At 33.9% G+C, this 16,062-nt stretch overlaps 1 long non-coding RNA gene across 1 annotated transcript; it reads left to right on the forward strand.

Annotated features, from left to right (window-relative positions):
- Window positions 1-12,070: 12,070 nt before the first annotated feature.
- On the forward strand, window positions 12,071-15,846 carry LOC107932535 (uncharacterized). Its single transcript, XR_001693424.2, has 3 exons — window positions 12,071-12,435; window positions 14,809-15,147; window positions 15,230-15,846. It is a non-coding gene; the product is annotated as an uncharacterized lncRNA (long non-coding RNA).
- Window positions 15,847-16,062: the final 216 nt, after the last annotated feature.

Consider the following 16,062-nt stretch of genomic DNA (forward strand, 5'->3'; position numbering starts at 1 on the left):
ATACATAAATTAACCTACAATTTACGCATAGTATAACTTGAAAACACTTTAAAAGATTATTAGAGTTGTTATAATCTTTTTATTGAAGCTCAATTTGAGCAACCTGATGATTTACCTTACTATTAAAAGAAAATTTTAAATTAATATTAACATTCTATAATTAAATTAATATTAATTATTTAATAATAATATGAATAAAGCAAACACAAATTCACAAAGTAATTGATGAAGGTTAGATTAATATAGAAGTGTTCATGAGCCACGTCGGGACTATGCAAGGTATTTAGATAAAATTTTCAAGTCTGGGTTTGGCCCGAAAAATGAGCTTACTTTTTTGCTCAAGTCTGGTCCAGTTTAAGAAAAGTAAACTTGGACCTAACCTGGCCTGCCCATATTTGATTTTTTAGATTATTTTTATTTAAAATTGATTTTAAAAAAAATACAATACACTAAATGCACTAAAAAAGGCTAAAATAAAAGTTTTCTAACACATTAAAAATATACTAAAAAATATTTATATTAAAAACACTACCATAAATATAATAAATGTTTTATTATATTAAAAAACCAAATAAATATTGTCGAAACCATCTTGCTTGAAAACAAAAATTAGTTGTCGACTTAAAAATGAAAATTGGAGTCGCCACCAATTTTTTATTGAAGTGTGATTGGATCACCTAAAAAACGATTTTGGTCTACGAGTTTTAGAAAAACAGGTTCGGGACTCAGTTACGTACGATGAAGGATTAGCACCCTCTTAACGCCGAAAATTGGTACCAAATTAATTATTTAATGTCTTAAGGTCGAATGAAAAAGATTAAAAAACGATTCTCCTTTTAAAATCTTTATTGAAATTTATTAATTTGAAAACTAAGAAAATTTGGTCGTCTTGCTCCAATGAAGAAATCGAAACCCCGTAAGTTAGGGTACGATCCTTTGAAGTTCCAATGACAACACACGAATTTGCTTTTATTTTATTTTTTAAAAAAAAATCTCATTTCGAGATAATGAAATGTCGGATCTAGTGAGTTAGGATATAACATTTCGAATTCTCGAAAGAGTTTTAGTTTGAAAATTTTTCATTTGTATTGAAAAAGAAATACTCGGTTACCTAAATGCAACGAAGAAAATTGAAGCCCAGTAAGTTTAGACACAATCTTCTTGAAAATTTTTGGATACCGAATAGTGCCTTTAATATTTTTGAATAAAATGATTTTAATATTTTAACTAAACGTGATGTTCCTTTTTTTTAAAAAACGATGGAATAATAATGTAACACAAAATGATAATTTATAAACCAAAATGTACGCTAATAAATGTTGAATAATCAATAAATACAAGCACTACACCAAAAGGGGGCTTCAGCAGCATTTCTTGCGGCGTTTTAAAACGCCGCTATAAATCAGGCATTAGCGGCGCTAACACTAAAACGCCGGTAAAAATTGGGAAATAGCGGCGTTTCCGGAAAAACACCGTAAATAGTCAGACACATAGTGGCGTTTTATACAAAAACGCCGCAAAAGAGCATCATTTGTGGCGTTTTTAAACAAAACGCTGTAATAAATCTGACAAAACGCATCGTTTAATATTTAGGAATATTGGCAGTAGCGGCGCATTATAGAAACGCCATTATAGAACACAATTAGCGGCGTTTGTTTCTAAGCGCCGCAAAAAATGTTAAACAAAACGCAGCGTACAATATTGAGGTATAGTAGAGTTGGTGGCGCTTCTGCAAAAAACGCCGCTGAAGCACATCAATAGCGGCACTAAAGCAAAAGCGCCGCAAAATATGTGGACCAAAACGCAGCGTTTCGTATTGAGGCATAGAGCCAATAGTGGCACTTGAGGAAAACGCCGCTATATCCGCATATTAGCGGCGCTTAACCGAGAAACGCCGGAAATGTGAAACCGAAACGCAACGTTTCGTCATAGGTATAGCGCCCAAATTGTAAACGACGTCGCTTTGATGATGTTTACCTTTAGTAGCGGCGATTTTACATAAACGCCGCAAATATTTCCCTAATACGTCGTCGTTTACTTTTATTATTTGGTTGAAAGTTAGACAAAACGACATCGTTTTTATACTGTTTATTGGTATTAGCGGCGTTTTTTTGTGAAAACGCCGCAAATTGAATAAATTATATTTTAGGGTTTCAGGATTAATATTTAAGTTTTGTCGTGTACGGTTTGGGGTTTTAGGGTTCATTACATAATGTTTGTTATTTTAGGTTTACAGTATTAAGTTCAGGGTTTTTAGTTTAGATTATGGCTTGGGGATTGAGGTTTAAGGTTTAGAGTTTCAGTTTACATGTTAGTGTTAATGTGAGGTCAGTGTTTACGGCTTATAAGATAATGATCAAATTTACTGTTTATGGTTTATGGTTTAGCGTTAATGATTTGAATGTTGCAATGCATGGTTTTTGCGTTTCGGATTCGCATGAAGAATACGAGTTAGGGTTTATAATTTAATTTTAAAATTTACGGGTTATAGGGATTAATAGCTTTGGGTTTTAGGGTTTAATTACTCATCTAAAACAAAAGCCAAAAAAAATGTAAATTCTTTGTGTTTTTTACTTCTTATTATATATGTCATTAGTAGGATTATAATTAAATATTATAATTAAGGTTATAGAAAAAGATATATATGCAACGATATATATTATATATTATGAAACATATATATATTAATATTGTGTTAGTTACATAACAATCATATTAATGTGTCAATTTATAATAATTTCATAACAATTATCAAAATAAAAAATCTATTAAAAATCATTAAACTTATAAATAAAGAGAAATAAAACATTTTTAAAAACTGAATAATTAGCGGCATTTTTTTTGTAACACGCCGCTATAGAGTTGAATTTGCGGCATTTATTGTATAAACGCCGCACAAAATTAAACCAAAACGACTTCGTTTTCATTGGGAGAAATAACTTTAGTGGCGCTTCTTAATAAACGCCGCAACGGTTCGGGGCTTTAGCGGCGGTTTTACATAAACGCCGCAAATGTTTCTGTAATACGACGTCGTTTACGTTTATTTTTTGGTTGTAAGTGTGACAATACGACATCGTTTTTATACTGTTTATTGGTATTAGCAGCGTTTTTAACAAAAACGCCGCAAAGGAAATAAATTATATTTTAGGTTTTTCTGATTAAAATTTAAAATTGGAAAATGCATTTTTTATAATTTCAATTATTTATAAATTTTAATGTTGCTAATATATACATTATTCATACTGTATAAAATTAATAAAATTTAATAAATTTTATCATTTAAAATAATGTATTAAATCAGAAATATATTACAAATTAAAATTATAAATAAAAAGAAATAAAAAATTATAAGAAGTGAATTATTAGTGGCGTTTCTGTGTAAAACGCCGCAAGGATCCAATTAAAATTTAAACAAAACGGCGCCGTTTCGTTGACGAATTTAATTTTTAGTGGCGTTTTTTATTAAGCGCCACAAATTAATTTAGTGAAACGGCGTCGTTTCATTGACCAGATCAGTTTTGGGGTATATCCCCGCTCTCACCCAGCCCCAGCCCCAATTTTTACTTCTGAAATCCCTAAGTGTTTCACCGAAATCCCTAAGTCACCGAAATCCCCAATTCTTCATCTGTTCCGTTTTTCATTGTTAAAAGTGTTTACATTTCTTGCAAAATATTAAAATCTCCGGTTCGTACATTCGGTCAACACACATAGTTGACGGAGAACGTCGCGAAGCATCGTCGGAATCGATCGTTGGGGGAATAAGTATTCAAGGTTCGCTTTCCCCATTATCAATCCGTATTCATTTGGGTTTTCTCTTGTTAATTTTATTCTTGGTTTGTATTTGTTTGTTGATCCTGAAATTAAAAAAATTGTATCCTCTGTTGTAAATTTTATTCGGTCTTCCTCTTCATTTTTTTTGGATCGTCCTGAAGGTAGTGTAATGGTTCGAAAGTGATTGGAATGGTTTCATTGCTTACAAACTGATGTTAATACTGCTTTTTTATAGGGTTTCAGTCCATTCAATTTCATTGCCTTCATTTCTGTTTGCTGCAAGGTTCTGAAGGTACAAATATATATTTACGAAAATTTGATGTGCAAATGTATATGTAGGAAAATTTCTGTTTTTTGCACAAAAATGCTGTCGGTGGAATCATCTGCTACTCTGCTTTTAGCAAAGGATTTGATGTGCAAATTTTTATGTAGGATATTTTGATGTGCAAATGTCTTACTGTTTTGACCTAGTTTGCCTGGAAATGCTGGAGAAAACTTAAGTGTGAAACCAAGCTGCCTTTAGCTTCTATTTTCTAGTCAAAACGCGAATTGCACTTTGACAGTGGCATTAGTATTGTCTTCATCTGTTTAATATTTCTTCATGTGATTCACCTTTTTTTTTAAATATTACAAAATACTCCTTTTTATGATGTATATAAATCTTCACAATTGCTTTACTTAAAACATGAATTCATAAGTTGTTATGCTCGTTTTTCAAAATGTCAAGTCACTTAAAATGTTATATGGAGAAATTCTTTAAACTGTTATTTTAATACTTTAAATAAGTCAAAGTAAAAATGGTGCATCAAATTTAAACATATATTGTTGTCAAATTAGTAACACATATACCTCTCCACGAATAATTCAGTGGAAGATTAGTTTAAAAGCATTCATTTACGTATGTAAGCTATATTTAAATTTTATTAATAATAAATTTATAACTTAAATAAGTATTACTATTTTTTTAATATTATACATATATTCATTTACGTATGTAAGCTATATTTAAATTTTATTAATAATAAATTTATAACTTAAATAAGTATTACTATTTTTTTAATATTATACATATATTCATTTACATAACACATAACTTACATAACCTACTTAATATATAACTTGCATAACTTAAATAAGTTACGTAATAATACATAATACACAACTTACATTCGTAAATAATACAGAGCTTACATAACTTACATACCCTACATAAATTAAATAAGTTACATAATAATACATACCCTACATAAATTAAATAAGTTACATAATAATACATACCCTACATAACTTACATAAGACATAATTTCATAATACACAACTTACGCAACTTACATAAGACATAACTTACATGTGTAAATAATACATATTTTACATAACTTACATAAGACATAACTTACATAAGTTTCATAATACACATCTTACGCAACTTACACAACTTACATAACTTACATAACTTACATAATGTATATCTTGTTGTCAAATCCTAAAACCGTGCAATTTATTGTCAACGTCAGACTTCAAGAATTAAGAAATGGACCGGTCTTGGATGAATTTGTCAAGGGTAAGCGACGGTTATCGAAATGGGGTGCAGAGTTTTCTAAATATTGCGTTTCAATATGCAAGCCAAGAGAACATGATTCTTTGCCCGTGTAAGAAGTGTGTCAACATAAACTGGCATTATCGTGAGGTTGTATACGAGCATCTAATTGTTGATGGGTTTGTTAAAGGTTATAAGCAATGGCTTTTTCATGGAGAATGCCCTAGAAGTACTTCCTCTTCAATGATGGATGTATCTTATCCTGGGACTGCTTACCATCAGTCTGATAGAGGGGATGACATGGAAGGTATGTTGCGGGATGCATTTAATATGCACAATCATGGTGTGCAATCGTTCCCAGGGGATTTTATGGCATATGATGATTGTAACGTCGGTGGAACTGCTTTTACCGAACCGGGAAGTAGTGTACCTCATGAAGAGCCAAATGGAGAAGCGGCAAAGTTCTATGCTCTACTTAATGACATGAACGAAGAACTGTATGAGGGATCAAAATTTTTAAAAATGGCATTCTGTGTTCGTCTTTTGCAGTTAAAATGTTTGGGAGGGTGGACCGGAAACTCGTTGACAATGCTACTAGAGTTTTTGAGAGAAATGTTTTCGTTTGCAAAAATCCCTCAGTCATGCAAAGATATGAAGAAAATGATAAAAGATTTAGGCCTTGGGTACAACAAAATCCATAGTTGCCCAAATGACTGCATGTTGTATTGGGGCGATCGGAAAAACCAACAGTGCTGTCATGTATGCGGCCAATCCCGTTGGATAAATAGAAACACAGAAGATGGGAACGACGGTGAAAATGATGCACAGTCAAGGAAAAAGCCAGTTAAGATTTTGCGGTATTTTCCGTTGATACCAAAGCTTCAAAGGCTTTTCATGTCGTCGAAGACAGCGGAGTCAATGACGTGGCACCATGATGGACGAACCGATAATGGATTACTAAGGCATCTGGCAGATTCTTTAGCTTGGAAAGCATTTGACAATAAATTTCCAATCTTTGCAAGCGATCCTAGGAGTGTGAGGCTTGGGCTAGCATCTGATGGATTTATTCCTTTCAAGATCATGAGCACTGCCTACAGTACTTGACCAGTAGTTCTTGTTCCTTACAATCTGCCTCCGTGGATTTGCATGAAGCAATCTTCCCTTATCTTATCTATGATTATCCCTGGAGAGAAAGGGCCCGGGAATGATATCGACATTTATTTACAGCCACTTATTGAAGAGTTAAAACAATTATAGGCTGGTGTCGAGACATACGATGTGCTGAGAAAGGAGAACTTTAATTTACGTGCAGCTTTGATGTGGACCATTAATGACTTTCCCGCTTATGCCAATTTATCCGGTTGGAGTACTAAGGGTCGTTATGCGTGTCCTTTTTGTACTGCACAAACATGCTCCCAATGGTTGTATAATGCAAGTAAGTTCTAGAAATTTGATAAATATTCATCATTCAAAAATTGTTTATAGTTTAACAAACTGAACATATTTTTAACATAGTGAGTACAAACAAATATTGAGATCTCGTTCGCGCTCTCGAAGAACACAACATCGAGATATCAATAAGTTGTTTACAGAATCTTTTCATGAATGGTTAAGCCAAACGGTATGTAATTAGAGCTTTAAGTTCTAGAAATAATAATATTTACTCAAAACATTTTTAATTACTCAGTTTACTTTCCATTCAATAGGTTTGGAGTGGCAAGAACGTCACCGACGAAGTTAAATGGCTTTCCCAAGGTCCAAATCGGGTGGTTAAAAGATATAGTGCGTTCCTCATAAACGGATTCAGATTTCATACAAAATATCGCGAGAGATTGAGGAGAACGCAAAATTGTGGAATAGTGGTTAATTCCTCAATTACAAGTTATGCTAGTGCTAGGGACAATAATCCCGTGGAGGGAAATGCGGAATATTTTGGACTTCTTACTGACATAATTGAGTTGGATTACTACGGCAAATGGAAAGTTGTCTTATTTCGAGGTGATTGGGCCGATGTTAATACTGCACGTGGAATCAAGCAAGATCAATTTGGTTTCACAATGGTAAACTTCGCTCGATTGATTCACACAGGACAACAATTGATTGATGAGCTGTATGTATTTTCTTCTCAAGTCAAACAAGTTTTTTACTCAAAAGACCCAACTGATGAGGGTTGGTACGTTGTACTCCGTAACATCCCTAGAGACTTTTTTGACATGGGCAGTGGAAGTAAAGATGACATTGACGACAGAACACAAACTTTGCCATTTCCAGAACAGAACTTAAACGAAAACATCCCTACTACTAGTACACAATTTCAATGGGTCCGCCAGGATACAGATGAAGAGATTTACGAATTATAATGTAGTAAGCTTTTACGATTATCTAATTACATCTACGAATGATGATATTTCAACTATTTTATATGTGATATTATTGTTGTAATTGTATACTAAGTTTTCAACTAATTTATTTGTATTGCAGATAAAATGCCTAGAAGAAAAGTGCGATCGCACTGCATTGTTCAAGGTACTCCAAACTCAGCAGAAACAAACAGCACTGAACAACAGACTGCTATTGGATCTTCGAATGTTCCGGTTACAGTTGAGGAACCTATAGAAGTTCAAAGTAATTTAACATTTAATTTACATGTGTGTTGACTTGTTTTTTTTTTTAAATTAGTTAAATATTACAATACTTTTATTTTTCAGATGAAACTGGTGGGACGCGGAGACGTCGCAGACGTACGGTACTGAGTGATTTATACGACCTAGATCCAGTCGAGCGTGTCCAAGTATCCAGTAATAGCTTTGGTCAGCCTGTTGGATCAGAAGCTCGCCTTTTAGCAGGATACATGGGCATTCTAGCACGGAATGCAAATATGTTGCCAATTAACTTCGAGTCATGGCATAAAGTGCCCGAGAGTAACAAGAACCAAGCTCTCGATAACATTAAGGTAACAAAACGTGTATGTCATTTATAATACTTGGGTTTAAGTTTCGTTTACATTTACTTTCTTAAGTTGTGTTTTTTATAGGCGAGATTTGCTCTAGAGGTCTCTGATGCTTATGTAAAGAAGGCATTGGGAAAAAGATGAAGAGACCATAAGAGCACTTTAAAGAAAGACTATTTTAAGACAAAAACAACATTCGACGAGAGATTACAAAATGTCCCGCCGGGAATGCTGAGGTACCAGTGGGAAGAGGTCGTTAGATTTTGGACTTCGAAGAAAGGAGAGGTATGTGTAACTTATAAAATTTTGTAATTATTTTGGTATATAGTATTTCCTAATTAACGTACTAATAATTTCATAATGTAGGATTGTGAAGAAGTTGGAAAAAAAAGTAGGCAGCAACAAAAATTCACTCACACAGCTGGGTCGAAAAGTTTTGCGTGTGTAGCTCATGCAGAGGTATTTTCAATTTTTTAATATTGACAGATATTTATTACTTACTTACATTAATATTTTTACTATTGTATTGTAGGAACTGTCGTCCGGTCAAAAAGTTAGACGCCTTCAACTTTTTGACATTACACATAGGAAGAAAGATGGAAACCCTATGACTCTTGAAGCTGTAGAAATTATGGTACGTTTGCTTAATTAATACAATTTCACTTGTTTTAATAATTTATAGTGTTTATTTTCTAATGATTTATTTCATTTATTGTAATGCAAATATTGTTAAGTTATGTTGCATTAGGTTTTTTAATATATATTGCGTTCCTAACTATTTGATTTATTTTTTAGGAAAAATTAAAGGATAAAAAGGCGGAGTACGAAGCAATTGCTTCCAGTGATAGTTCTGTTCATATTGACGACATTGATAACCGGATTATCACTGAAGTTTTGGGTCCTGAAAGGTATGGTCGGGTTCGATTTCAAGGATCTTTTGTTAACCCATCCCAATATTTTGGATCTAGCTCGCAACAATATATGCCTTCGAGGAGTCGAGCCGAAGCTGAAGTTCAGAGGTTAAGAGACCAGATGGCTCAGATGCAAGCGACAACAATTGAGCAGATGTAGTAGCGAGAGAAGCTGAGGTTCAACGAAAGTATGAAGAACTCCAGCAGCAACTTAAAGCAGATGCGGCAGCAAGAGAAGCAGAGGCGGCAGCGAGAGAAGTACAGGCTGCAGCGAGGGAAGCAGAGGCTAAAGTGAGGGAAGCAGAGGCTGCAGCGAGGGAAGCCGAGCAGCGTCAAAAGTTTGATGAACTCCAGCAGCAGCTTCAGAGTATGATGAAGATGTTTCAGCAGTCGCAACAGCCGCCGTCTTAAACTATCGTGTAAATATACTTCGATTTTGACTTTTAATTATCATTTTAACTTTTAACATTTTTGTAAGAATAATACGAATTTTATTTTATTTATTGATATTTATTATTATATTTGTTTACTATATAGATTTATTACTTTTGGCTGGTTTAGATATGATTTCTTCTGATTTGTTTTTACAGGAGGGCTGAAAATATAAAAAAAAATTATTTTACAAATCTGCCAAATTTTGTGGCGTTTTTTAAAAAAAACGCCACTAAAGGTGTTGGCCTTTAGTGGCGTTTTTGGTCAAAGCGCCGCTAAAGATAAGGGTCTTTAGCGGCGTTTGTAGAAAAAGCGCCACTAAAGATCATGGTCTTTAGCGGCGTTTGTGGGGAAAACGCCGCTAAAGATTAGGTTCTTTAGTGGCGTTTTGTTGTCGAAGCGCCGCTATAGATCAGGGTCTATTGCGGCGTTTGAGGGGAAAGTGCCGCTAAAGATTAGGTTCTTTCGTGGCGTTTGTGATCAAAGTGCCGCTATAGATTAGGGTTTATTGCGGCGTTTGAGAAAAAAACGCCGCTAAAGACCCTGATCTTTAGCGGCGCTTGTCCCAAAAACGCCGCTAAAGGTCTTAGTCTTCAGCGGCGTTTGTGCTAGAAGCGCCGCTAAAGATCAGGGTCTTTAGCGGCGCATTCATTAGCGGCGTCTGTTGCTTAAAAAAGCGCCGCTAAAAGCCTATTTTGGTGCAGTGAAGTAGTCATATAAAACACACAGTGGCAATGGTTTCACATCATATATTATGCAAATATTGATGTTAACATACCAACGAACTAAGAGTTAATCCTAAAGAAGTATCAAGCCAACTAACATACATAAAAAAATAAGTTTTTAAAAAACTAAAGAACAAATGGCTTAAAAGAATGGAAATTGAAGTAATAAATTAAATGCACAACAATTTAAAATAATACATATATATTTGAAAAATAAATGATAATATAAATAAATACGATAATAATCTACAATACTAAGAATAATAGTAATATATAATATAGTGAAAATAATAACAATAGGGTAATAATAATAATAATAATAATAATAATAAAGTTCACAAATAAAAATAAAATAAAATAAAACAAAACAAAAGGAAAGTTAAACATAAAAATCATGATAAAAAATGAAAAAAAAACATGAAACAAATTTTTTTAAAAAAATAGAGACAAAAAAAAGAAGCTAAATTGTCCTTGGAATAAAAATAAGGGGCTAATTTTTTTTTGAATAAGATGAGGGCTGAAATTATAAATAAATAAGTGCAGAAGGACTAAATTGAAGTTTAATAAAATAACGGGGTAATAATTGAAAGTAAAAATAAAAGAGAGGGCCCAATTGAAAGGCGCGAATAATTTAGAGGGACCAAACGGGGAAATACCCCCACCCTCTGAAACGCGCCATCTGTTAGGGCCAAATTGAAAATGAAATAAAATTATAAGTATAAATTAGAAAAAATAAAAAAGACTGGATTAAAACAACTGAAAAATGCAGAAGGGTCTACAACGCAAATATCCCATCGAAGTAAAAACACGCGGATCCTTCCCCTGGGTTGGGTCACTGCGCGGGTCAAAGGAGTGAAACGACATCGTTTTGGGCGTCAGAAGCCAAGCCCAAAACGACATCGTTTTGGGGTGTCTATATAAGTAAAAAAAACCCTAAAAAACATTTGTAGCCTCCTTTAAAAAAAATCCTATTTTCTTTCAACTCTCTCAGCGCCCTCCCACTCCAGCCATGGCGCCGGTCATCGGACCACCAATCAAAAAAAAAAAAAACTACCTTTGAGAATGCCCAATATTTGAACTGATTTTTTCCAATTTCTTTTGATTCATTCGTGTGTGTTAAAATACATAAATTCGGGGCCTTTTTATAGCCCGAAATTTCCTATTTTCCTTACTTTTACACTGTTTGCGCTGCTATTGGACTCTCCTAGTCCTTTTACAGGTGCGAACGTGGTGGCATGAGCGGATAAGGCGGCGCGCGCGGGGGCTACCGTTGGGGTGCAGCGACTGAGGCTTGGTTGCTACCTAGGGTTTTGTTTTTCTTTTGTTTTGGGCTAGGGTTAGCTTTTAGGTTGTTGGGCCTATTTTTGGGTTTGGTAATTTGGGCATGTTTCATTTATTTTGGTTTGTACAAATATAATAAATATTTTATTATATTAAATATAAATTTTAAAATTTTATATTTTGGGTTGGGTTGGGTTCTTTAATAAATTTTTTGTAGGTCATGGGTAACGAATTTAATTGTTATTGAATTAGTGATTTAATATAAATATATATAATTATTGTTTAACATATATAATTAATATTATATTATTTTAAAACATAATATTCGGGACGAGCTTGGGCTAAAATTTTTTTATCCAAAGTCTGACCCATATAGAAAACAGACCTCATTTTTGTTCAAACCCTCCTATTTTTCAGACGGGCCTTCAAGTCTATATAAGTGACCCGACCCATGAGCATTAATAGTATGAAAGTTGCAACTTCATAGACCCACTGCGGGAAATTTATTATATAGCTGCATTTTTTTTAACCTTTAGGCTGTGTTCTTCATTGCGGCTGAGATGAGCTTTTAGCTAAAAAAGTACTTTTCTTTGAAAAGCAATGAAGAACACCCTTCATTTGATAGCAAATTCTCAGCTTCTTAGAAGTACTTTTGGGCAGATGAAAAGTAGATTTTTTTAGCTTTTCAGCCAAAAAATGCTTTTGGGCTGGTTACTTTACCTTTTTAGCCACACGACGCCCAGTAACTGCTGCTACGCTGCTCTCTGCTCTCTGCTGGTTCCCTCTGCTGCTACGCTGGTTCTTTGCCCTCATCTCTGCCCTCTGCTGGTGAGTTTATCTTTTTCTTCTCTTCTTCTCTTCTTCTGTATATTGATTGATTTTCGTTTGGGATTGATTTAAGGTATCATTCCTGAGGATTAGGTTGGATATATTTTTTTGTTGGGGGGTGTGTTCTTATGAGATATGCAGTATGCTGAGGTCAGTTTTGAACTTATGTTCAAGGCATTGCTGGATCTTTAAGAAGATAGCTATAATTGAAAACAAAACCTTGAAATAAATCACAACCAAATACCACACGAACTGCACCTTCTTTCCTGTTCGAACTATCCAAAATCGAATTAAAATCACTCGCTATAAGCCAAGACTCATTAAAAGATTCAACAATTAGGTCCAGAACCTTAGCTTGAGGACTTCGCATAAACTGCTGAACACATGAAACTAGTTGCTCTTTTCTTGCTACAAACTCTTATGTGGATCACTTGAGCATGTAGATAGATGGTTTCCATATATATGTTATCATTCCATAAAAGCCAAATACCTCTAACAAAACCAATAGATTCAATTCGAAATGAATTTTGATATCCCAGTCTACCAATTATATCATCAGCTTTATTTTCACTGATCTGTTTCCACAAGACAAAATAAATCAATATAAAAATCTTGCATTTATTCCCTCACAAAATTATGAAACCTAGGATCACCAGTACGCATGCAATTCCAAAACATAAGTCTTGTGTCCATAAAAAAATATAATGGTAACAAGTCAACAAAAAACAAATCAAATTACCAGTTAATTTCTACTTGCCCGCCCACTGTTTCAGCCAAATCCTCAACCACCATTGCTTCTTCACTAGCTTGTTTTCTCAGCTTGTTGTCATGCATGTTATCAATAATCTCTCTCATGACTGTTCCGAGCTCTACCAAGGACTATTCTGACCCCCTGAACTCTATTTCTGGCGGTCTTGTTTATGCCTACTCAACTTGTTGCCGTGCGTGTTACCTCTGACCGATGCTTTCATTGACCATGCTTGACTCACCGAAGTTGAAGTTTACAGTATCGTCCCCAAGCCCCGAACTAGTCTGCCTTGCTTGAAGAATTCTCACCGAAGTAGACAAATTATTAAAAAGAATATAAAGTTTGAGGTAGAAATATTAACAATGGAAAATAAATACATATAAGAAGAAGAGAAAAAGAAAAAAAAATGGTAGCTTATTGTTTAAGAGAGGCAAGTGAAGGTAGTCGGAGCCTACTTTGGATACTTAGCACAGTAAAAAAATTTTCTAGGGAAAGTGACAGAAAGTTTGATGGAAGTGGGGCTTGTTAATCATAAATATAGAAATTTAACCTACTTTTAGCAGAGTCTATGAGAAGAAAGAAAAACATAGCTTGGGTTAGGCCTGTTTTTAAGGCTTGACAATTAGGGGTGTGCATAATTCGGGTAAAACCAAAAAAATTCGGTTAACCGACCGAATTCGGTTAATCGGTCGGTTAACCGAATTTTTTCAGTCGGGGGTTGGTTAATTTTTTTATGATTTTTCGGTTAATGGTTAATTCGGTTCGAAACCGGTCGGTTAATCGAAAATTTTCAGTTAACCGAAAAAATTAATAAATAAAATTATCCAACCCAACCCAAACTCAATTACCCAACCCAATAAAACTAAAACTAAAGTTTACCCAATTACCCAATCCAATAAAACTAAAACTAAAAGACAACCCAATTTACTAAAGTCTAAAACCCAATTTACTTTAATAATTTATAAATTTTTTAAATTTTAAAAATAAAAAATAAAAAAAATTCGGGTATTTTTTGGTAATTCGGTTAATTCGGTTAATTCGGGTAATTCGGGTAATTCTGGTAATTCGGGTAATTTTTAACCAAAAATAAAAAATACATAATTTTCGGTTAATTCGGTTAACCGACCTTATTAACCGAAAAAATTTCGGTTCGGTTAATTTTTTTTTAAAAAAAATCGGTTCGGTTAACGGTTAAAATTTTTGGAAGGTTGGTTAATTCGGTTATAGTAATTTCGGGTCGGTTAACCGGTCGGTTAACCGAATGAACACCCCTATTGACAGTTGTAATCCTGTTAATGCCAATTACTACACGTCCAAATATACCTTTTTCTCTGAATATTTCTCGCCTGCTTATTTTATTTCAAATACAATATGCGAAAGAATGTGTGTTGTGCTAGTTATAAAGATTGAAAGCAAAGGCTTCAACTTTTACAATAAATCCAATAGTTTAATGTGGAAAAAAATGACCCTTCCCCGAATGGTAGGCAACAAGCTTCATTAATACTGTTATTTGTTCATGTATATAGTTAAAATTTTGATACACATGTAAACATATATATTTATGTGACATTTGATTTTCTTGATTGCTTTACTGGCTAAAACAAATTTGTTCGTATACACAATAGATGAGTACTTCGGCGGTTGAAGTTAGTGATGAAAAAGTGAAAGCAATGTGAGATAAGAGATTGACAGAGATATTTTGTGATATTTTTATTAAAGAGATATTGAAAGGCAATAGGCCTGGTACTTATTTCACAAAAGATGGATGGTTGAAAATAATGACCAACTTTGAGAAAGAAACGGGCAAGGGTTTTTCACAAAGACAACTTAAAAATAGGTGGGATGCCCTAAAAAAAGAATGGAAAGCTTGGAAGAAACTTAAAGGCGAAGATACTGGTTTAGGGTGGAATCCTATAAAAAGAACTGTTGATGCATCGGATGAATAGTGGGAGAGTAGGCTCCAGGTACATTAATAATTCTAAATTTTTTTTCTTATTTATGAGGTTATTGCCAATTACTGTTATTAAACAATCATTTTATATGCAGGTTGTGCCTGAAGCTAAAAAATTTAAATCGGGCATTGATCCTGAATTCGAAGGGAAGTTGGATCAAATGTTCATGGGGATAGTTGCAACAGGTGATAAAGCATAGGCACCTTCTTCTGGTACACTCCGTAGTGATTTTTTTGAGGATGTTAACAACGAAATACCTGAAGAGAGTGAAGAAGAAAATATGAGAAATGATGTTCACATTTTAAATGATGTTCACATTTCAAATGATGTTCAAATTGATGGAAACGGTCAAAAAAGAAAAAACCCTGAGATGTCAAGTTCACACTTTAAAACTAAAAGAAAGAAATCCTCAAAGCAAATTGGAGGGGCTGCAAGATTGTTTGGTCAAATAGAAAAATTATGCAATGCAGCTGACAATATGAGTAAAGCCACATCTAGTTTGACTCATGTTATGGATCCATATGGTATTCCACAAGCAGTCAAAATGCTTGACAGCATGTCGGAAGAAGTTCCAGAAGCTAGTCCGCTATACTTTTTCGCACTTAGATTATTGCTCAATAAGGACAAACGAATTATGTTTTTATCAATTAATCCCAAGATTAGAGCTTTGTGGCTTAAGACGGAAATGAAGGATAGTTGAAAATTTTTTGATCTTCTGGGGTTCAAAGATATCTATTTATGTGTTGTCGAAACCGTTTTTTTGAAAACAAAAATTTAGTTATCGACTTTAAAAATAAAATTGTAGTCGCCACCGATCCTTTATTAAGGTGTGATCGGCTCACCTTAAAAATTATTTTGGTCTACGAACTTTGAGAAAACGAGTTCGGGAGTCAGTTACGTACGAAGAAGGGTTAGCACCCTCGTAAC

Source organism: Gossypium hirsutum, chromosome D03 (assembly GCF_007990345.1).
Source record: "Gossypium hirsutum isolate 1008001.06 chromosome D03, Gossypium_hirsutum_v2.1, whole genome shotgun sequence".
Taxonomy (NCBI): Eukaryota; Viridiplantae; Streptophyta; class Magnoliopsida; order Malvales; family Malvaceae; genus Gossypium; species Gossypium hirsutum.